This window comes from Lutra lutra, chromosome 6 (genome assembly GCF_902655055.1).
Source record: "Lutra lutra chromosome 6, mLutLut1.2, whole genome shotgun sequence".
Classification (NCBI taxonomy): domain Eukaryota; kingdom Metazoa; phylum Chordata; class Mammalia; order Carnivora; family Mustelidae; genus Lutra; species Lutra lutra.
The window spans coordinates 5,221,841-5,246,038 of record NC_062283.1 but is presented as its reverse complement, the minus strand read 5'-3'; positions in this window follow the sequence as shown (position 1 = coordinate 5,246,038).

Here is a 24,198-nt window from a genome sequence, read left to right as displayed (position 1 = left end):
CCAGCCACCATTATCAATTAGCTAGCACTGTGTATTTTTCAGGATTATTTTGAAACCACTTCTTAATCACCTCGCTTCCAAACTAAATAATCCCAATTCCTTTAACCTACCCTCAGAGGTCCTGTTTTACACTCTTTAATCATCTCTGTGGCTGTTCTCTGGAATCCCTGCAAGTTCCCAATGTCCCTAAAAGGCTTTGAAACCCAAAACTCAATAATAATTAGTCTCTCTTTCATCTGTTGTCATGCGGTGACAGCTGTGGGTTTGGCTTCTCCTATGACCTAGATTGTAGACAACTTAAGGGTAAACATTATCTTTCTTTGCTTAAGAAGCATTTTTGCTGATAGCAATTCCCTATAGAATTAGGTACACCATGGATGCTTACCCGTTTTGTTTTTTTTTGTTTTTTTTTGGTCTTGTTTTGTTTATCATTATAGTCGCATTATCCTTGAGAAGAGCGATCTCATGACTCCTGTGTTATATAAACTTATGTAGGTACTCTGATCCCTTTTCCTATTTTGCTCTGCCACATAAAAGTCAAATGTTGCACTCTGTTGAAAAGGCCCTTGACACAAGTTCTATATAATGGAAGAGTTGTTACATATGGCTTTAAGTTTTACAATTGTCTTTAAATGTATGGTGACTAACATAACATAATAAAAAAAATAGAAGTCAAATCTCAACAAAGTATACTGTATTTGGCAATAAAATGCTAATGATTAAAAAAAAGAATTGGTGGTACTGTAAAAAAGTAAATGTATTGAAAAGGAAACAGGTATTTGTTATTAAATATTTGCCAACTTCTTTTCAAACCAGAAATGAACAATCTTGTCAATCTAAGCTATAGGAAAGACATTTGACTGGGGGGGAAAAAAGGCCCCAAACATTGATTTCTTTTTTGACTTAAGTATTCTTGTACTAAAACTGGCTCATTGGAACATATGGCAAAAACTAGTACACACATCAGAAGTAGCATTCATTAATTCTTGGCAAAATGCTAAAGATGAAATAGCCTATTGAGCATGAAATCTAGACTCTCATTTGTAGTAATAATAAATCAAAGAAGATAAAATGATGCACAGGGCATCATGGAGTTTCTTGGAAAATTTAGAAAGAACTGGAGGAATGGACAGAAATAGTGGCTTATGTTAAAGACATGTAGAGAATAATAGTGATACTTACACAAACTAAATTATATATTAAAAGTACTCTCCAAGTGTATATTCATAAAAGGCAGAGCTTGGTTGATTTGTCAAGAACATTCATAGATTCTGAGTTGGACATCAAAGCCATGATGTTATTAAATTCATTCATTGAACATTTATGTATTGATGCCTAGGATATGGCAAGGGCTAGTCTAGATTTAGCAATAAACAAAGAGACAAACTTTCTGCCCTTGATAAAGCTAAATTCTATTTATGGAATAGCTTAATTTAAAAAAATATGTTATTCATTAGTGGGTTGTATATACTGAAAAGAAGAAAAAGATAAAGTGGGTAGGAGGAGTTGGGAATGCCAGGGAGGGGTAGGTTGTTCACCAGGAAAAAGGTCTCTGATACGATGCCATATTGGCAGAAACCTGGAGGAAGCAAGGGAGTGAACTTTTCTGAGTCCTGGGAAAAGACAGTTTAGGCACAAGAATCCTCAAATACAAAAACTACAAGGGTCGGGCGCACTTGGTCTGTTCAAGAAACATCAAGGAACTCAGTGTGATGGCAGAGGAGTCAATGAGCGATACAGAGAGATGGGAGAAGATGGAGATCAGAGTGATGGTAGAGAGGCCAGACCAGATCATGCACGATCTTTTAAGCCCATGGTCGTGACTTGGGTTTATACTCTCAGTGAGGTGAGAAGTCATCTGAAGACTTCGAGTCAAAGATTGATACCATCTCTTAAAATAACTGGTCAACTGTATGGATAATAGACTATTGAGCATGAAAAGTGTAGAAGTACTGAGACCATTTAAAAAACATTTTGGATAAGGAGGGGATGGTGGTGATAAGAACAGAGGAGGTGAAAAGTAGTCAGATTCTGGTTATCCTTTGAAGAAGGAGTGGACAGGATCTTCCAACAGAGGAGACAAAGGTGTGTGAGAGAAAGAGCAGAATCAAGGCTGACTCTAGTTTTGTGCTTGACCAATGTTGTGTCAGCCCCAGCATATGAAGGTCATGCTCTCACGTGTGAGTGCCTGAAGCCCTCACCCAACCTGAATTACTGATGGAGAGCCCCACAGACAACAATCCTACCAGGTCCACACCCTTATAGTTCTTATTACAATCACAGGCTGAACTTCACCAAGAAACCATCAAGGAACTTTGAGGAACAAGATTTATTACTTGAAAGTCCTGTGGAGCACCCTGCCTGCCTGAGGGTCACCCAGTGATGTCACAGGGGGAGAGAGACAGATGGAGGGGATGGACCTGATACTCTGCCTTTAATATGTGCAAGGGCGAGAAGTTTGCAGTTTCTGGGGGCACTCACTACTGGCTAATCTGAAGCATGGGAGTGGGAATTAGGGCATGGAAGAGTGCACACAGGATTACTCAAGAAGTCAGTCATGTAGGTCACCCAGGGTTTTCTGAAAAAGGCACTCCTTGGGTGGTGGAAGCCTATTTGGTTGTCTGCTAACTCTGTCACACAGCTGGTAGTATATTTATTCCAGAGAATGTCTTTTTCAAAGGATGCCTCAGCACTGAAAAGTTTAATGTCAAGCACTTATACTACAGCCAAATAAAAGGATGAAGATTCAATTAACTGTGGTAGGGAAAACTGGGTGAAGACAGTCCTTCCTTTGTGGGAAATCAGCTGTGCTTCTCTGTATTCATTTGTCCTGCTCTGTGGATTTCTGTACCTACCCTTCTGCCAGGACCACAATGTTTTGAAAACTGTAACCGTGAAATAAGTCTTAATATTGAGTATTCTGATTTCTCCAACCTAATTCTCTTTTTTCAAAATTGTTTTCACTATTCTATTTCTTTGGCCTTTCCATATTCATTTTAGAATCAGCTTATCCATATTTTCCAAAAAATCCTGCTGGGATTATGATAGCAATTACATTAAACCTCACATCTATTTGGGGGAGTATCACCACCTGGATTATGCTGACTATCCCAATCCCTGACCAAAATCCTCTGTTTATTTAGGTCTTTGATTATTTTCATCATCATTGTGTACTTTGCACTATACACGTTTTGTTATATTTATACCTCAGCATTTAACTTTTTGGGTCTGTCTCCTACATGGTCATTATTTTTAACACAAGTTTATATTTGTTCATTACTCATATGTAGAAATATGATTGCCATCTTCACATAGGGACAGAAACGTTCCCTTTCTTTCTTATCTGTATGCATTTAATTTTCTTTTCTTGCTTTATTGTACAGGCTAGTATTCTAGTAATATGATGACCATGAATGGTGAGAATAGACATTCTTGTTTCCTATCTGAGAAAGATAGCATTCAGTCTTCCACCACCATTAACAGTCAGTTTACTTGTACATGCTTTTCATCAGGTTGAGGATGTTCCATTCCACTCCTAATTTACTGAGAGATTATACCATGAGTGGTTATTAAGTTCTGTCAAATGCTTGCTCTGCATCAATGCATATTGTCATGTGTTTTTGTTTCATTTGGATCTTAATTTTCAGGTTACTTTGAATCATCTTTGGAATGCTGATTCATTTTTGCATTCCTGGAATAAATTCTACTTGATATTAGCATATTATTTATTGTATACATTGCTAGATGCAATTTGCTAATATTTTGTTGATAATTTTGTGGTGTATGCTCATAAGGGATATTTTTCTGTGGTTTTCTTATATTTTTTCTGTCTGGTTTTGATATCAGAATAATGCTGACTTTATAACATGAATTGGGAGCTGACATCGTCTAGAAGAGATTATATGGAATTAGTGTTATTCTTTCTTTAAATATTTGGCATGATTATATTTTAAGAGATTAGTCTGGCAGAATACATTGAGAAGATGTGCAAGCAAAACAGATTCAGGAAGGAGTCCATTGAGGTTATTTTCCTGAGAGATAAAACTGTCTTGGACAAGTGACAAATAATGAGAATGGACATAGATGACTGTGTGTATATATAATACCTAGAACCCATGCTGACCCATAGTAGATAGTCAAATCCCTCTAAGTTTTTCTCCATTTTTCCCTTAGCTAAATTTTCCTGGAAGAATTATAAATAAACCCAGTGAATGTCTAGAATAAAGGTCAGCAAACTATGGTCTCTAGGCTGCTGGCATGTTTTGTAAATGAAGTTTTAATGGGTCACAGACACACCCATTTTATACCTATGTTCTATGGATGCTTTTGCATTACAATAGCACAACTGAGCAGCTGAAACAGACCATAAGGCTCATGTACCTAAAATACTTATTACTCAGATATTTATGAAAAGGAGTACCAATCCTACTGTAGACAAGTCTAAAGATGTGAATGAAGTTGGTAACTTATACGCAGAGGTTTTTAGTAGAAAATTTCCCTCAGAATAAAAGCCAACATCTTTACAGTTTCTCTCAATGACCTACACCAACATGCTTTCCCCCTCGCACCCTTGCCCTCCAACTCTCTGACTTAACTACTTCTTACTGTTGCATCATGCACTCCATGCCAGCCTCCTTTCTCTTCTCCAAACATTCAGACACTTTTCCTTCTTGGGATCTTTCTCTGGACATTCCCTCTGTTGGAATTTTCTTCTGCCAAAAGTTCCTATGACTTGCCCCTCATTTCCTTCCATTCTCTGCTCCAGTACCCTTCCTCATTTCTTCATGAGGTCCACTCTGACCAACCTATTGTCATTAGACTTTGGGAACCCTAATCTCTAAAACTTTGATAATCCCCAAATGTCTAGAACATTCATAAACCCTTTAACAAATTATAATAAAAATGCTATTTACATGGATGCCTAGATTTTAGCATCTCCCAGTATAAATATAGCCATTTCAAATGGTTTAAAATCCCCCTTTGCTGCAAAAAAAACTAAATTCTTCCAATAGAGATGGAAAGGCTCAAGTACGAGATGAGATTGGTGAGCAAATAGGTAGTGGCCTTGAATGTTTCTTAGTTGTCTCTTCTAAAATTCTTCTACTGGGAGCTTGAAAATATGGATTGAACTAGTACTTAAGGAAAACTTGGGACAAAAAGGCCAAAGGGGTCAGGGATTTTTTTTTTTTTTTTTTTTTTTTTTTTTGTACCAAGGGACTATTCTTTAATGGGATGCCTGACGCGTAACTGACTCTTCCTAGCAGTTAGCTTTCCTTCACAGGAGTCACCACATAAGGAAAACCGTCATCCCCACCACACCATCTCCTTTAGACAAATGTCATTCTTACCCTGGGAAGGATAGTGATGACCATGATGTTTCTATCTGAGAATGCCAGTTGAGGAATGAAAAGAAAGGAGAATGGAAGATTTGAGAAAAATAAATCATAATTTCATTATCTCAGTTTGGACTTAAAGTTCGGGAGGGCAAACCATCCATTCCCACTTCTATTTACCATATGCCGCAGCTTTATCGGTTTGAGTTTGTCAACAGATTTCTAACTGATTTTCCTGATGCCTGTCCCCGTTCTGCCCCAACTGTAATCTCTCTCTTCCATTTCCATTAGATTTAAATTATAGTAGATAACATACATGAAGGATTTAGCGCAGTGCCTGGGTTAAATAAGTGTTTGTTACTATGTTTATTATTCTGTTTAGCAAATATATAAATCAGCATTCCCTAAAACAGGACTAGTGACCTCTTTGGCTATATGCATGTGTGTACATACATTGTAGCCATATGTATACACTTACAGATATACACACATATACACAGAGAGAAAGAGGCAGAAGCTCTTCAACAGTAACCCACTGACTAGCTTCAGGGAGTTTGAACGCTCTGAATATCTGCATCTGTGCACATAGGTATCTTCACTTTTACTCATGAGTGGCCCCAAAACTTACTGCAACCTCAGTTATAGTTTCATACCCTGCCTGCAACTTCTAGCTCCTACCTTAGCCCCAGCGTCTACTCTACATCTCAGCCCCTACCCTGAATCTCATACCCCAAATGGCTTCCTGCTCTAAGTCAATAGAATTTCATCCAAAGTTACAGGGTCTGCATGACCAGCCTTGCCTGCATACCCAGCCTGAGCTACTCAAGACACAACTTCTTACACTAGGGATGCTAGCTCCCTCCTTCCTCTGCGCACATTCCCTCCCTCTGCATCCATTACTTCGCCCTTCTGCCAACCCTTCCTGCACCCCCCGAGTGGTTCGAACCCAGACTGTCCTGCAAGACTGAGCCCAACTGCGCCCCTCCCATGGAAGCGTCTCTTACTTCAGCTGATAATCTCTTGCCTTTTCTTCTTTGATGAAAATCCACCACTTGTGTTAGGAGTATGATCCTGGTATTATTTACAGCTGATGAGAGGACATGGGACGTATTTTAGATAACCAGACCCAGACTAAATAACTAGACCGATGTGTGAGAAAGTCATTAAGTAGAGAAAGATAAGGTGAGGACCTAGACGGACCATTTGCTAAAGCCTTAGGAACCCACTCCCGACTTAACTGATAGCTCGTCTAGGCCAAAGAAAATTATTATTCCATTACCCACAGTACACATGGAAATTCTATAAGGAATCAAATAGCTAAGAAACATAGAAAATGTGCCAAGAACTGGGGTAAGAATTTTACCTACATCAAATCATTTCAACCTAATGGTAAGGCCACGGTATGCCATTATTATACTATTTTTATACCAGTGTAGCAGCTGAGAAAACCAAGTCTTAAAGAGACAGGTATGCAATGCTACACATTTGGTATGTGGTGGGGCCAGGACAAATGAAAACCCTCGGGCTCATGACTTGGAAATCCATGCTTCTCATCATGGATCCTATTTCTACACCTTTCCAGGATGTACAAATGACAACAATCCTGCTTTCCATTCATATGTAGGTTTTGCTGTAAATTCAATGATTTTTTTTTTTAATTGATCTGGAAACACCTGGCCAGTGATACAGAGGCCAGTGATACAGAGATGCTTGCTTTGGGGCTCACCTGATTCACATCAGCTTTGGTGACAAGTTCTTGGTAGTTTTTCTCCTGCAGAAGTCTCTTCAGCCACCTTTTATTACCCTGAATTCCATTACCTATTAAATAGGGATGCTTCTTTCTGAATGTTTTGATCTTATAGTATTTTGTGACTATAAAAGATCTATGTTATTTTGACTGGTTTTTGATCTACTGATCCTGGGTGTCAGAAAATATAGAAAGGAATATATGTGATTCCAAGATTTTGGGGAAAACCCAGACTGATCCAGAAATGTCCCAGTATTCATAAACAGTGCTAATGCCCACAACATCCTGAATGCTCACAAAAATACTCTGTGAAAGCTTCCAATCAAAACTGAAGGAAGTAGAGGAAATTAGAACTGGGAAAAATTAAAAGGCAAGATGAGAGAACTCTTGTGTGGTGTTGTTGTTTTTTTTTTCTTTTACACTTCAGCCTAAGTAGAAAATGTAACCCCTTAGAGTGAGTACGATGGTATTAAGAACCTTCCCCTTTTCAGCAGCTCTCAAAGGAAGGCAGAGAGTAGGCAGGATATGCTCGATGTGGAAGACTATTCTATTACTGACATTGTTTAGAATTGCTGGTGCACAATGATAATAAAAACCGGAGCTATTTTTAGTACGGTTTACTATTTTTTTCAATTCTCTGCAGATGATATGCCCCCCTTATTGCCTGTCCAGGGACAACCCACTCTCCCTAATCCCCCTACCATATGCCACTACCTGTTTAATACTAGGAGAGATCAGGACCTCAATATCATGTCCCAAGATTATTTGAACAAGCAGGTCTACATCTTCTGTATTATACAAGAGAACCCAAGGGAGCCACATACAACAAAAGGCCCCAGTATGGGTAACAAAAGCATGGAGTTCCGTAATATTTAATATATATTGATTTTGAAAAGTATTTAGAAATAAATTGTCTTTGAAGATTCTAGAGCAAATGTCCTAGGATTCCAGTATCTTCTTATAAGTTACATGATAATTGAGTCTGCTTTTGGATGCTGGAATATATGGAAACATCATTGGCAAAGGGTAGAAGACAAGAAGGAATTGGTTGAAGGAAAGGTTAATTGCCTACCTCTCCTAATAGAATGATTCATAAAATTCAGGGAGAGAGAATGTGAACATAGCAACACCTCACAGTGCCGTGTGCTGCTTCTGATCAAAATTAATGAGTTGTGATCAAGTTGGATAAATGAGTAGCTAGCTAATTAAGGGGGAAAAAAAAGTTTTGACTGTTCCTTCCAAGTTGGAAAATACATCTACTTAAAGTACACCAAGGCTCTCCAAGAAACTGTCAGCCGGGATTATAAGGATGGCCTCTCAAGACTTGACCCATTGCCCAGGAGGCCAATGCATGACCTTGATCTCCGTGGTAAAACAATATCTATAAATAATGCATTAAGCATTTTCACATGCAGGCTGAGTAACATTCTTCATATCAGCTCATGGATTCACGCTGCTTCTTATGATGCTGCTTCAGTTTTCTGTGTAGTAACCTTTAAAAGGTGATTACATGCTTTCCTTTAAAATGAGAGCACAGTGCCTTTGAATTCCAATATAGAGCTAAGGGTTGTGAACTGTGAGAGGGGGGAAAAATAACATTCCTCTAACATCAAGTTAAATGTTTGACAAATTTGTTTTGATAAAAACATTTTCTCTTTTTACTACTTTATATGCAAAATGAATTAGTGTCAGTCCAAGTAGAGCCATTTTTTGCATATATATATATATATATTTTTTTTTTTTTTTTTTTTTTTTCTCAGATGGTGCCCACCTAGTAGGGCATTCTGGGGCTCTGGATTAGCTGAGCGAGAATAATTTACAGAAACTGATTTTGTCTCCCTCTAAATCCTCAGTAGATCTGTAGACTTACACAAACACAATGAAAACAGGTACTCTCTATATCAGGAGCTTTGGGTTTGGTGTGGTTTTCCTTCCAATCATCGTACTCACTATTAATGGACAAGGCACATACGGCTCTCAGTTTGCATCTGACCATCTCTGTCTAGAAAAATCCAGGTTAATGTTGCATAAAAGCATAGCCAATCTGCTGGAAGAAGCATAGAATTGGTGGGGCGGTGGCAGAACCAGAAGGGACTGGCATGGCTGACTTCCTTTCTTTCTCAGAAATACACGTTTACCTTCTCATTTAAGCTTAGATTTTGGGCCCAACCAATTTCTTTTTGTAATTAAACTAAATCTGAAAAACTGTAACAAAGAAACAAACCAGAAGACCACTCCCCCACCCCACAAAAATCCCCATAATGCCTGAGCTTTCAATATTGTTTAACATATATTTTTTTTCCTTACCAGCTTTAATTGTATATCAGCTTTTCTGAATGAATCTCGTACAAAATGAACAGATTTTATTTGCATGTTTTATTCCATATTATTTTAGACAAGAGATGGTTGTGTGTGGGGGTAGGGGAGACAGTAAGTGGACTCCCAAACTGGGGTATTACTGCCATCTAGTGTGATGTGCTGTAACCCAGAGGGGAGGGAAGAAGTATCAAGGAGACAGTTCTATTTGAGACTGTGGAGGTTTAGAGGAAGGAAAGAGCACAACTGGATAGAAATCTCCACCCAGCCAGTGTATTTGCCATATGACGAATTCCTTTGCTACAAAATGTTTCATATATGTGGTCAAACACTACAGAGTAGTCTATTTCTTCCAGTAAAATGGAAAAACTCTGGTCAAGTCTAAAAGCAAGTTCTTTTTGAGAAGGCATGTCCCAGCTGTAAAGGTTGCTAAACAGCAGGCATGATTTGTTCAAGGGAGGAATGTCCATGTCCTCCGAAAACGGTGCGGACTGTCCAATGTCTACAGCGTTCCCTAAGGATGGTCATGTTCGCGCACAGCTAGGTACTTTCCTTTTTCAAGCCCTCGGATTCCATAAAATGAAAATAATATTTGTCATTCACGCCTGTAAGCAGTTCATAATACATCTGCTGCTGACAGATACAGGACATTAGTAAAGACTCCCTGAGCGGATTCTCAAACTGAAACCTAACCACATAACACAGGACATGATACATGAAACCAAAGATTTTTTTTTTTCCTTCACACAGTACAAGTGTATACATAAAAAGTCAGGAGGAAAGAAACATTGTCTTTGTCTAATCTTCCATAATTCTCCTTTCTCACAGGTTTCTCCGGTCTGGTACAGATTGGATCAGGCATCCTCTGGTGCCTTCAAGGCTGATACCCAGCACCATTTCTTCTGTTCATTGTAGGACAAGTCAATTCTTTATTTCACGAGCTACCTCACCCCTGCTAATACACACACACAGCCCCCCCATCTCATCCTGCTGTGGGTTGTGACCGCATACATTAAGGACTCTGGTGCCCTGGTTATATTAGAGACTTGCAACTCGAAAAGCTCAAAAGGCAGAAACCTATCGGGATAACAAGAGCTAATTTGGAGAATTGTGAAGTGTAAAATCTAAGCTCAGAGGAATTTTAAGTCATTACCTATGTCAGAGTAACCTAGAACTGCAGGGTGTTTGTGCTGGTTCAGAAAGTGACCTGTAGCTCCAGGTATCTCAGATGAAAAGAGCAAGGCTATCCCCGCACGGGTGCAGACCTGCCGACGGAAGTATGTGCATCACCGCCATGTTCTTCTAAGGGAAAATGTAGGTGGGAGGCTGTGTTGACCTCACAGCCCAGACTCGTGGAATCTCCAGCTTCTCAGGCCACCTCTGGGGTAGAAAAATGTAATGTAAATGTAAATGGGATTGTTTATAGAGCTCTTCTCAGGTTTGGCTAGCCATCCGAGTTTGAGAGGGGAATTCAGGTCAATTTTCCGCTGCTGCTCTCCTCACGTGTGAATTAGGAAAACAGGAGAAGGCGGAGGAGCTCCCTGGAGAAGGGAGACATGGAGAGAGGGGCTGTGAGGTCAACGCATGTTTCATAACCCTCATATCATGGGGGATCTGATTTAACTAGCTCTGAATATTATTTACAAGAGTCGTGTAGAGATTCAGTCACTTTTCATCAACCCAGGAGAAGCACAAGTAGAACCGTAGTCTTGGGTCCTGTAATCCAATGATCTGCCCTTTGTTTCCATTCCCCGTATTCTGTAGTTGAATACAAAAGTAAATCTGTCAACTTCTCATTAAAGTTAGATCAGAAATAAATAATATCTTAATCTTTGCACAGAATTCAAGTCAATCTGCTTCACCAGAAGCCCTTGAAAATCAAGCTCCCCTGAAAAAAATGTGCCCATTGCTCTCTGGTGCCAGAACCCAGATTCCCTGCTTCCTCACTTCATTTTTCCTGCCGCTCTGTATTTATAGGTTTGCATCTGACATGAATAATGTTACAACCTGGAGAAATCACAGCCCTCTGGTAAGGCACTCACCCAGCTTTTCTAGGATTAATCACAGACTAAAACCTTAAATAACATACTGATATATTAACTCCATTAAAATCTAATTCAGTGGCAATAACTTTTAGAAAGCCAACAAAGGGCTTATGAAGAACAAAGTGAGAAAACACTAAAAAAAGGTAAATCAATGCTCAGACTGAAGGTAAATCAGAATTAAAGACAAGAGTATGAATTAAAAGAAACCAGTCTTGAGTCGCAATCCTTACCACAAACTCATATATTCTTGTGAGGTTTATCTTTGAATCTACATATAAATTTAAGTGTGGAATATTGATGAGCTTTCAACCAACAGCAGGCGTGCACACGTTAGGACGCCTTATTCAAAATCTAAGAAATGGAATATCGCCAAATGGTTTCCACTTCTGCTTCCAAAGACCCTTTCCTAAGAGTTTCATTGTGACTCTCTGTTACTTAACTCTTTTTTCAGCGTAACAGTATTCATTGTTTTTGCACCACACCCAGTGCTCCATGCAATCCGTGCCCTCTCCAATACCCACCACCTGGTTCCCCCAACCCCCCACCCCCCACCCCTTCAAAACCCTCAGATCGTTTTTCAGAGTCCGTAGTCTCTCATGGTTCACCTTCCCTTCCAATTTTCCTCAACTCCCTTCTCCTCTCCATCTCCCCTTGTCCTCCATGCTATTTGTTATGCTCCACAAATAAGTAAAACCATAAAAATAGAGCTTCCCTATGACCCTGCAATTGCACTACTTAACTCTTTTGAAGGCTTCTACATGGACGACAATTTTCTAGATTGGGGCACAAAGAGGGGAAGGAAATCAAGTAGATCTCAGCTCTCCCTGAAGTTGCCAGGGTGCATGAATCGCACTGGAAACCATCCTGAGAGGGCAGAGGACAAGATACTCATTTGAGAATGTACAGAGGGAAGATGCAAGGACCTCAGGAGAAGACACCATCTGCTAGGCAAGCAGAGAAGCCTGACGTATGTCTCCCTTCCAGCCCCCAGAAGGGACCAACCCTGCTGATATCAAGAACTTGGAATTCTGCTCTCCAAACCTGAGACAATCAATTTGTGTTGACTGAGCCACCCATTTTGTAGGATTTGGTTATGGCAACCGTAGAAAGCCAACGCCAATACTGAGAGCTATACGATTTATATCCGATACATAAGAAAGAGGCTGGGATTAGACCAGGGAGTAGGAGAAAGCTATTCCAGGAGAACAGGCCAGGACAAGCAAGGGCAGTCCATGGGAAGTCACAGTGCACTGAGTCATGACTTGACATGGGCAGAGGTGCGACTCACACCATTCCTGTCTTGAAAAGTTGCCATTCTTGTGGCTTCAACACTAATTTTATAATAAGGAGATAGAAAACCTCCAGTCTCTAATTATTTTCCATTGGAAGTGCTGTTCCTCCCAATTTGATATTTAAAAGAATTTTGGACACAGACTAAAAAAAGAAAAGAGAAACGGGTAATGTTGATATTTTTGAAAACTTTCATTACCATCATATATACTATTGGACTAGACCTAGTTAACATCAAGCTTCTAGATTAAAAAAATGGGAAATTCTGGAAGATAGACAGTATTTTTTTAAAGACCTTATTTTTTAAATAATCTCTACACCCACTGTGGGGCTCAAACACACAACCCTGAGATCAAGAGTCACATACTCTACTGACTAAGCCAGCTCTGTTTCAGCATTTCATCAAGAAACTAAAATTAAGGGACTACCTGGGTGGCTCAGTTGGTAAAGCATCTGTCTTCAGCTCAGGTCATGATCTCAGGGTCCCGGGATCCAGCCCTGTGTCTAGCTCCCTGCTCAGTGGATAGTCTGCTGCTCCCTCTGCCTCCACTCATGCTTTCTCTGTCTCTCTCTCAAATAAATAAATAAAATTAAAAAAAAAACACCTAAATTTACATAAACCAACATTTACATAAAACAAAAATTAACATAAATATTAAATGTAGCAAAACTGAAAGATGTAGAAGAATATGGCACATTTTTGGTCCCACACATTGCCTATGCCCATACGCGTGTGTACACGTGTTTGTGTAAACCTGCACTAATTTTCCCTGGTCTGATTAATGTAGTCTACCAAATGCTGGTTTGTTTAAGTCTGGTGCCCAGCGCTATGAACGAGCGTTTCTGTAAGACTCGCACGTGCTGACTCAGGTCCTCACTGTGCAGTCGCCTTATGGCTTTGGGTCAGTCCTTCCCTCTGAGCTCCAGTGGCTTCTCTGGACAGGTGTGAATTGAAAAAAGCCATCCGGCTTGTCTTAAAAGGTTACTGTGAGATCCAGGTGGCATTCTGTAATTGAGAGTGTGCGGTAAGAGCAATAAAACGATAGTGAGAGCAGGTCCCTGGGTCATTCATTATCCTTTAGTAGCATATTAAAAATTGCAGCCAGTTTTAATATTCGAAGAGCAGTGCATTTCAATATCCTTGTTGGTGGTATCAGAACCACTGTTGGTACTGAGCACTGTGTTCTTCAAGAGAGGTCATGATGTAAAATAAAAAAAAAATCATTATCTTGACACATAGAGTGCTCAGTGCTCTTCAGGAGTGGATCAGCAGCTTTGGGGAGCTGCCAGAAAGCTCCACATTTCTTAAAAACCAAAACCCAAATACAGCCCATCGATGTTTCTTACACTCGAGAACACCAGCTACCTGATCTCGCTCTGCCAAGAACCAGGTGGTTTGCAGACTGAAAGGGAAAAAATCTAGATTCTAAGACTTTCACCCACAAAAAGAACTTAGAATGTGCTTTTGGGGGTCCCTTGAGGCTTTGCTGGAAGTTCTAGAGAAGAAAAGAAACAGAGCACATTGAACAGAGCAATGTTTATCTGGGCCTCTGTCTTCTTCTCCACTTTTCCTTTATGATTCACTCACATTCTCCTTTAGGTGGCTGGTGTCTTGGCAATGTGTATCAACATTTGGATCATCATAAATTCCCTTGGACTCCCCTTTCTTTTTTAACCTCAATTTGAGACAGACTCCTACAAAGCCTCATGCTAACAACAATTTTAAATGTAGAGTTGGAGGTCAGTGGAAGTTGGGTATCAGCCTAAAATTTCCTAGGAAGTTCTGGGTGTGTTTATTGGGATGTAGATCCTATTTGAATACAATACTTGAAGAGAGAAATTATCTCCATCTAGGGACATCAATAGGAAAATATGTCATTTCACTGGTGTCACTGAGGCTGGACCTTAGAGAACAGAAAGAATTGGGCCTTCCAGAAATGTTAGAGCTTGTAGGATAAGAGAATAGCATGAATTATCCATGTAGTCCAGAGAGCAAAAAGAGATACAGAGAAGTGGACACACTTTTCATATTACTATGAATCGGGCAAGAATTCACTGGGACCCAGGGCACCTGTTTGGCTCAGTTGGTTGGGTGTCCAGCTCTTGATTTCAGCACAGGTCACGATCGCGGAGTTGTGGGATCAGACCCTGCATCGGGCTCTGTTCTCAGAGCTCAGCGCAGAGTCTGCCTGTCTCTCTCCCTCTGCTCCTCCCCCAACTTGTGCTCTCTGTCTCAAATAAGTAAGAAAATCTTATCGAAGAAAGAATCAACTGGGACTCAATTATAAGTGGTCTAAGGGAGTCTGACATCTTTTTTTTTTTCTTTCCCATCCCAAACGATTAAAAGTCGTTGATGTAAAGTGTTCATTTCACATTGCAAATGTAGGGAGAGGCTGCAGGTTGGTAGTCAAGGTTTCAAAGAGGATTCATACCAGAGAAGGACATTGGAGAGGAGATCCAGGGCAGCTGTAACAGACTCGACATGGCTCATCCATGGAATGAGGGTGGAATGAGGGTGGACCTCATGAACACTGGATGGATGCGACCATGGAAATGAGCAGCTACAGAAATTCCAGGCTGTGCTCGAGTGAAGGCGAATGTCGAGGAGATGCGACAATGCAAAAGGCAGCACTAAGCACTCCCACTTCTTGCTCCAAAATGTGCCCGTGAAGTCATTCAGTTCTCTTCTCAGGGCAGGTCTGATCCTCGAGGAGCAAAGAAAAGTCCATAGTGTCATTCTAACTGGAAGAGCCACAAGTGGGTCACGGGGAAGATGAGGGGTTTCCTGGGGCCCCAGGAGGGATCCTAATAATGCATTTGAAATTGATACAATGGAAAGAAGATGGCCAAAGACAAATCCTTCCTTAACACTCAGATGTCTCCTCTCCTAGCTGTCCCCGTCTCAGTCATTGTCACATCTCCGTGCTCAACTACTCAAGCCAGATATCTGGAAGCCATTATTAGTGCTCCTGACTCCTCTGTTTGACAAGTCCAACCTCTCTCCAAATCTGTTGATTTAATCTCAAAATCCTATCTTGGATATGGCTCTTGTCCATCTCCATCCACCATATGGACCAGGTCCAGGCCACCATCATGTCTCACCTGAGACTGACGTCACCACCTTACTGGCCTTATTACTACTATTCTTGCTTCTTTACCATCAGCTCACCACACAGTAATTTATTTTTTACAATATAAGTTGGATTATGTCACCTCCTGCTTAAAATCCCCCAGAACCAGCCTCCAAATTCTAACCACGGCTCACTAGGCTGTCAGTTGCTCACAGTCCCACCCTGCCCATGTCTGTTTTTGTCTCCTACCACACTCCCTACTGTTCACCCCACATAGCCTCTTTTCTCTTCTCAGTGATAAACTCCTGCCAGCCTCATGGGTCTGGCACCTTCTACTCCCTTCGCCTTGAATTCTGTGTTATGAATCTTTACAACATTGGCTCTTTCTTCTAATTTCCAGCTTCAGTTTAAATATCATTTCCTCAAAAAGACCCCCCTTTACTTCACCATCTCAAGTAGCCCTATGTCCCACCCCTCATTCCTTCTCTATTATGTCACCTGCTTTCATTTCACATCCTTTTGATGATGTTCCCCAACAAACATCATCAAAAGGATGTGACTGCCAGTGGACCCATTAGCAGGGCCTGGGCACTTGGAGACGGCTAACCCCCCCTCTCCATCCTGGGAACGAGGGTTCCCCTTGCCTTTCCTGCTCCCAGAGGCTGTCCCAAGGACATGGCTTTGAGATGGTGATGTGGTGTTGTGAACACCTGCTCCGTAGAGGTGACTGAGCCCAGTTAGGGCCTCTTCATAAAAGTTTAAGATTTGGCAGGTGGACGCTGGGATCCATTTAAGTTCCCCTTTGCTTATCAAACCTGCCACCTACAAACCCAGGGTGGACCTGCCTCTTTCTTGGGTCTTTCCTTGACCACCCCTTAAGGGGGAAGTTTCAGATCACTCCTGGGAAGCTCAGGAGTTCGAGAGGAAGTACCTCATTTATGTACATGTTCATCATTAATTAATCTCCCACGGAATCTCCCTCCTCACCCCCACAGCATACTGGAGGTTAAGTTGCATGAAAGCAAGGCCTTTGCTGTCCCAGCCTACATCTTACTCCAAAAATGCTGATGCATCAGTGAAAGGAACAATGTAAGTTGGGGAGATCTGAACAGAGCTGTCTGGATGAAGGTGTAGCCAAGGGGACTGGGCATCCACACAGACCAGGGGAGAAAACTGGTGCAGAACAAGGGGATGAAGAGATGTTGGTGCTATGAGGCTTCATACCCGGAAGGAGGCAAAGAACTTACTAAGAGTAGGTAGCAGACAAGATCTAGTTCTTTCTTGTAAGGAGAAGGAGAGACGCCTTCCTTCCTTTAGGAATCTGCTCTCCATTAGCAAAAGGGATTGACTGATTTTGCTGCCCTGGCAAACAATGTTTTGGACAAAGGGAAGTTTCCTGTTTCCTGCCGACTGGCTCTATACGTCAGATGCCCTGAGCATTGGCCCCTGAATTTCCAACATCTGGATAAGAACTAATCACAACAGAGATGATTTCACCTCTTCCTTAATAGCACCTTTAGACAGGACTCGTGCAGAATTCACCAGCCTAATCCAGCTGTTACGGCCAGGCGTGTGAGTTTAATAAGTGAATTATAGGATTTTATCTTAGAAGGGACCTTAAAAATCATACAGGCCAACTGTTCCCCATATTACAAATGACTCATCCAACCTATATTACAAATGAAGAGAAAAGCCCAAGAGTTTGACCAAAACTCTCCCTTCCCATTCCTAATTTAAGGCCGTTCCCATGCTTCCCACCATGAAGAAAAAGCCAAAGTCTTTGCCGTTATCGGTTCCTCTTCCTTCTCTACCCCAGGAAGGTCCCAAAGTGCGATAGAAGCTGGCAGAAAGCATGGTGGAAATCACTTCTGTGGAGGTCTGCCAAATGACTTGAGTGTTTCACTTCAAATTCAGCCAAACCCAAGGTAATTCTTTTCCAAGTTTCTCAGGCCTCCGTCCTTTTTCTCGGTGCACTGAATCATACACTTTCCAGGGCCGCTCAGAACACATCCCCCCAGCGCAGGCACAAAACACTGGCAGGAGGGTGTAGCCAAGCTATCCGGGTGTGCTGTGCGGTCATAACACTCCCTGGCTCATTTTTCATGCAAAGTGTTGACGTTTTCAGACACGACACTCCCCTTTGTTCTCAGCAGTCACTGCTGGCCTTATGACAGATACGGTGCTCGAAAATGTCACTCATACATTTCCTTTGTCACCTGCGCAGGATCTCTGGGAAATCAAGGCTTCTTCCTGAGCTTTGGGAAGGCTCTCCTTTCTGCAAGGAAAGGCATCAAAGACAAAAGCCCCCTCCTCCTCCACGAATAACCAAAGAAATCGAATGGAGGCAGGAAATGAAGTGGGAAAGCGAGTGCATGAGCCCTGTTGTGCTCTCTTGCTGTCTTCTCTCTGGAGGCTGCTTTCCACCACGGTGACTCACGCTTGAGAGTGACACCAGAGTGTCATGTCCTGGGCTGTCCGATCTGTCAATTTTAAATCGCCCGGTGGCAAAGTGGAGCTGTTTGTCCCTTGCACCGTCCTCGCCCTCCTCTTGGCTCGTCCTCCCCAGCTCAGGATGTGTGCGTTTCTTCTCATCTTAGGGATCCTTGCTGACTCTTTCTCCTGGTGTTTTGTCTGCTAGAACCTGATTGAAAGTACTTCTGTCCCTCCCCGGCCCCGTTCCAGCTCCCAGAAAACTGGCAGTCTTGACACTTTCCTGACATTTCTAAACAACTCAGGCTCTTCCTGCCAACTCCCAGTTGCTCCCTAAACCTTTTTAATCCTGTAGAATGCAAACTAATCTACTGAGAGAAAGGCGCCAGGCCTGGCCTGGCAGCTGGAGTTAGGAATGTCAGAGTGGGGAAAGTGATAAATACACCTGCCACGGAGAGAGAGAGAGAGAGACACCGGCCCGGCTCAGCACCGCAATGAGGTTATTTAATGTACGGAGATAGGCAGGACACTCTCCAGTGCCCTCGGGTGAGACTGCACGGACGGGATTTGTTCAGGAAGAAAAATGACAGCTTTTAATAATGTGCACAGTCCGGAGCTGGCCGCATTGAGGAAGACAGGGAGATAAGGAGCAGAAATCCTCCCCTGTCCCCTTGGACCACTCCCAGCTCCTCTCTTTGATCCGGGGTCACAGAAGCCGCTAGTGTCTTGTGACCTACTCCTCTGAGCTGGGCGAGGAGAGGAGTGGCCGCCTCCTTCCCAGAAGCTGCTGGATTGAGTGGGTATCACGCTGGCCCAGAAGCAGAAGGGTGGCCTGGGGAAAAGGTGCCTTTCTACATTCTCTGCTTCTCCCTGGTCGGGAACAGCGTGGTGGCCAAAGCCCGGAGCACTGAGTTTAGAGTTCTATTTGAACTGAAAAACTGTGCAAATGCTTCTCTTGTCTTTCTTTCTTAAGTCAAGCAATTATGCCAGGTCTGTGGCCTAATAAAAGGTTACCATGAAATTAAGATATGGACACAGGCCTTGATGTGTGCATGTGGAAACACACACGCGCACACCGTTGCAACCTCTGCTCTTTCAATCAGAGACGGTATAACTAGTGACAGGGACTTGGGAGGGGGCTCAGGAAACAATCCCAGGCTAAATCACAGGGGAAAAGAAAAAAAATCACAGACGGAGGTCTACGAGATTGCCTTAACCAAATCTTTCTAAGATTATGAACTCCTGGAGGATAGACACGATATCACTTCACTTAATTTTAAACCTGAAAACATGGAGCCAGACATAGTGAGAGAGTTGGGAGTAATTATTTGGATGACAATGACACTAGTGACAAGATAGTTTAAACTGTTAAATGCAAACCAAGTTATGACATAGGCAATTTAGTCAATTTCTTAGAGCAAAATGAGATTGGTTGATACATCAATGGATAATGACAGATACTGGGAACTAAACAGGCACCAACAGAATATTGAACTTAAATAAAAAGCCAGTCTTTCCTTTCCTAGCAACACAGACAAATCCACTAGCAACAGGACCTTCCTATGGAATCAGACATTCCAGGTCTTCTTAGATTTTATTTATTTATTTTTTTAAGTAAGGAAAATATGGCCACAATTGTGTAAGTTAACCTAGGTTGAAAATAATGTAGCCTAATAAATAATATGCATCCATTTTCTTTCAAAATGCCAGCCTTATCAGGGAAATACAAATCAAAACCACAATGAGATATCACCTCACTCCAGTCAGAATGGCTAAAATTAACAAGTCAGGAAATGACAGATGCTGGCGAGGATGTGGAGAAAGGGGAACCCTCCTACACTGTTGGTGGGAATGCAAGCTGGTGCAACCACTCTGGAAAACAGTATGGAGGTTCCTCAAAATGTTGAAAATAGAACTACCCTATGACCCAGCAATTGCACTGCTGGGTATTTCCCCTAAAGATACAAACGTAGTGATCCGAAGGGGCACGTGCACCCAAATGTTTATAGCAGCAATGTCTACAATAGCCAAACTATGGAAAGAACCTAGATGTCCATCAACAGACGAATGGATAAAGAAGATGTGGTATATATACACAATGGAATACTATGCAGCCATCAAAAGAAATGAAATCTTGCCATTTGCGACAACGTGGATGGAACTAGAGGGTATCATGCTTAGCGAAATAAGTCAATCGGAGAAAGACAACTATCATATGATCTCCCTGATATGAGGGAGAGGAGATGCAACATGGGGGGTTAAGGGGGTAGGAGAAGAGTAAATGAAAAAAGATGGGATTGGGAGGGAGACAAACCATAAGTGACTCTTAATCTCACAAAACAAACTGAGGGTTGATGGGGGGGAGGGGTTTGGGAGAGGGGGGTGGGGTTATGGACATTGGGGAGGGTATGTGCTATGGTGAGTGCTGTGAAGTGTGTAAACCTGGCAATTCACAGACCTGTACCCCTGGGGATAAAAATATATGTTTAAAAAATAATAATAATAAAATTTAAAAAAAATGCCGGCCTTATAGGAAGCAAGTAATAATAATATAAAAAAGTAACCTGATTTCCTAGAATGCTTTTTTTTTTTTTTATGGAAAAATCAAAGAATGTCCTAAGGTCCAAAAAATTAATTGCGAGTTATTCTGAAGTATACGCTCTAGCCTTAAGAGGTAGATTTTACAGAAGCATTTTGTAATCATCTCAAGACTAGCCACAGATAAATTTTTCATTTAAAAATTATGTTTCTTTGACATTGAGGTCAATATTTTCCAACATTATAGCCACAAACCTCAGAGGAAATGTGTGTTACTTTATATTTCTGTTCTAAGCCAATGGAGCCAGCCAAGGGGCCACTGAAATCAACATGTACCATTATGTGATGCAGTATATTCACAATTCTTACAAGTTCTAGAACCAGACATTGCTGAGTTTTGGACAGTGCCAGACAATAGGAAACTGAGCTCTTTCCAGAGCTTTCCGTCACTGGACTCCTTATGAGATAGATCGTTTTTGCTGAGAAAAACAAGTTATACGGACTTCATGTAAGAGGGAGGGAAAAATCTTAGAAAAAATCTATTTAAAGTGACAATATTTTATAAGTATCTTAAAATTTAAGTGTATATGTACATGAATATATAGTATATATAAAATTTCCTTGGGCAAGATTCATTATGCTCCTAGGTCAGGTTTGGTTTTGTGAGTTTCTGAAAAAAGGGAGGCTGATCTTGAAAATTAAACAAGAAATACTATCTGATCATAATAACATTTTATTCCTCATGATCCAGAGAAGATGAAATTCATCACACGGTATGCAGGGCTCTGGCCCCAAGAAGTCAGTGAAGACACATTATAAGAATTCTATCTCCTAAGGTGAAGCTGTAAGTTTTTCACGACATCGTGTCAGACTTCCGTATTTGTTAAAGAAATATCATGAAGTTAATCAAAGTCAACACAGAGTCATTGAGCACTTATTAAACACCCAAACTAAGTACCCAGAACATTCAAACTAAGCCTTAAAAACAAAATTACACCAAAAATGTCTCAGAATCAGAGGGAGGAGTCAAGATGGTGGAGAAGTAGCAGGCTGAGACTACTTCAGGTAGCGGGAGATCAGCTAGATAGCTTATCTAAAGATTGCAAACACCTATAAATCCAACAGGAGATTGAAGAGAAGAAGAACAGCAATTCCAGAAACAGAAAATCAACCACTTTCTGAAAGGTAGGACTGGCGGAGAAGTGAATCCAAAGCGACGGGAAGATAGACCGCGGGGGGAGGGGCCGGCTCCCGGCGAGCGGCGGAGCAACGGAGCACAAAATCAGGACTTTTAAAAGTCTGTTCCACTGAGGGACATCGCTCCAGAAGCTTAACTGGGGTGAAGCCCAGGCGGGGTCAGCGCAGCCTCAGGTCCCACAGGGTCACAGAAGGATCGGGGGTGTCTGAGTGTCGCAGAGCTTACCGGTATTAGAACGGGGAAGCCGGCTACAGAGACAGAGCCAAGGAGTGAGCTCTAAACTTGGGGTTGCCTTGGGCTGGTCGCAGGCTCGGTCAGCTCGGAGCGCGGCCGGAGGCCAGGGTAACGGGAGTCATTGGGCGCTGTTCTCTGAGGGCGCACTGAGGAGTGGGGTCCCGGGCTCTCGGCTCCTCCGGGCCGGAGACTGGGAGGCCGCCATCTTCACTCCCATCCTCCGGAACTCTACGGAAAGTGCTCAGGGAACAAAAGCTCCCGAAAGCAAACCCAGCAAACCCGAGTGGATTACTCAGCCCGGCCCCAGGTAAGGGCGGTGCAACTCCGCCTGGGGCAAAGATGCTTGAGAATCACTACAACAGGCCCCTCCCCTAGAAGATCAACGAGAAGCCCAGCCAGGACCAAGTTCACCTACCAAGGAGTGCAGTTTCAATACCAAGGAGAGCAGCGGAATTCCAGAGGAAAAGAAAGCAAAGCATAGAACTCATGGCTTTCTCCCCATGATTCTTTAGCCTTGCAGTATATTTAATTTTTTTTTCTCTTTTTCAATTTTTTTTTCTCTTCTTCTGCTAAATTTTTTTAACTTTTACCATTTTCTTTTTTTAACGTTTTTTAAATAGTTTATCTAATATATATATATATATATATATATATATATATATTTCCTTTTTTATATTTTTTATCGGCTTTCTTTTTTTAATAGTTTCTTTTCTTTTTCTTTTTTCTTTTTCTTTTTTTCTTCTGAAACCCTTTTTATCCCCTTTCCCCCCCTCACGATTTGGGATCTCTTCTGATTTGGCTAAAGCATATTTTCCTGGGGTTGTTGCCACCCTTTTAGTATTTTACTGGCTCCTTCATATACTCTTATCTGGACAAAATGACAAGGCAGAAAAATTCACAACAAAAAAAAGAACAAGAAGCAGTACCAAAGGCTAGGGACCTAATCAATACAGACATTGGTAACATGTCTGATATAGAGTTCAGAATGACGATTCTCAAGGTTCTAGCCGGGCTTGAAAAAGGCATGGAAAATATTAAAGCAACCCTCTCGGGAGATATAAAAGCCCTTTCTGGAGAAATAAAAGAACTAAAATCTAACCAAGTTGAAATCAAAAAAGCTATTAATGAGGTGCAATCAAAAATGGAGGCTCTCACTGCTAGGATAAATGAGGCAGAAGAAAGAATTAGCGATATAGAAGACCAAATGACAGAGAATAAAGAAGCTGAGCAAAAGAGGGACAAACAGCTACTGGACCACGAGGGGAGAATTCGAGAGATAAGTGACACCATAAGACGAAACAACATTAGAATAATTGGGATTCCAGAAGAAGAGGAAACGGAGAGGGGAGCAGAAGGTATGTTGGAGAGAATTATTGGAGAGAATTTCCCCAATATGGCAAAGGGAACAAGCACCAAAATCCAGGAGGTTCAGAGAACCCCCCTCAAAATCAATAAGAATAGGTCAACACCCCGTCACCTCATAGTAAAATTGACAAGTCTTAGTGACAAAGAAAAGATCCTGAAAGCAGCCCGGGAAAAGAAGTCTGTAACGTACAATGGTAAAAATATTAGATTGGCAGCAGACTTATCCACAGAGACCTGGCAGGCCAGAAAGAGCTGGCATGATATATTCAGAGTACTAAATGAGAAAAACATGCAGCCAAGAATACTATATCCATCAAGGCTATCACTGAAAATAGAAGGAGAGATTAAAAGCTTCCAGGACAAACAAAAACTGAAAGAATTTGCAAATACCAAACCAGCTCTACAGGAAATATTGAAAGGGGTCCTCTAAGCAAAGAGAGACCCTCAAAGTAGTAGATCAGAAAGAAACAGAGACAATATACAATAACAGTCACCTTACAGGCAATACAATGGCACTAAATTCATATCTCTCAATACTTACCCTGAATGTTAATAGGCTAAATGCCCCAATCAAAAGACACAGGGTATCAGAATGGATAAAAAAACAAAACCCATCTATATGTTGCCTACA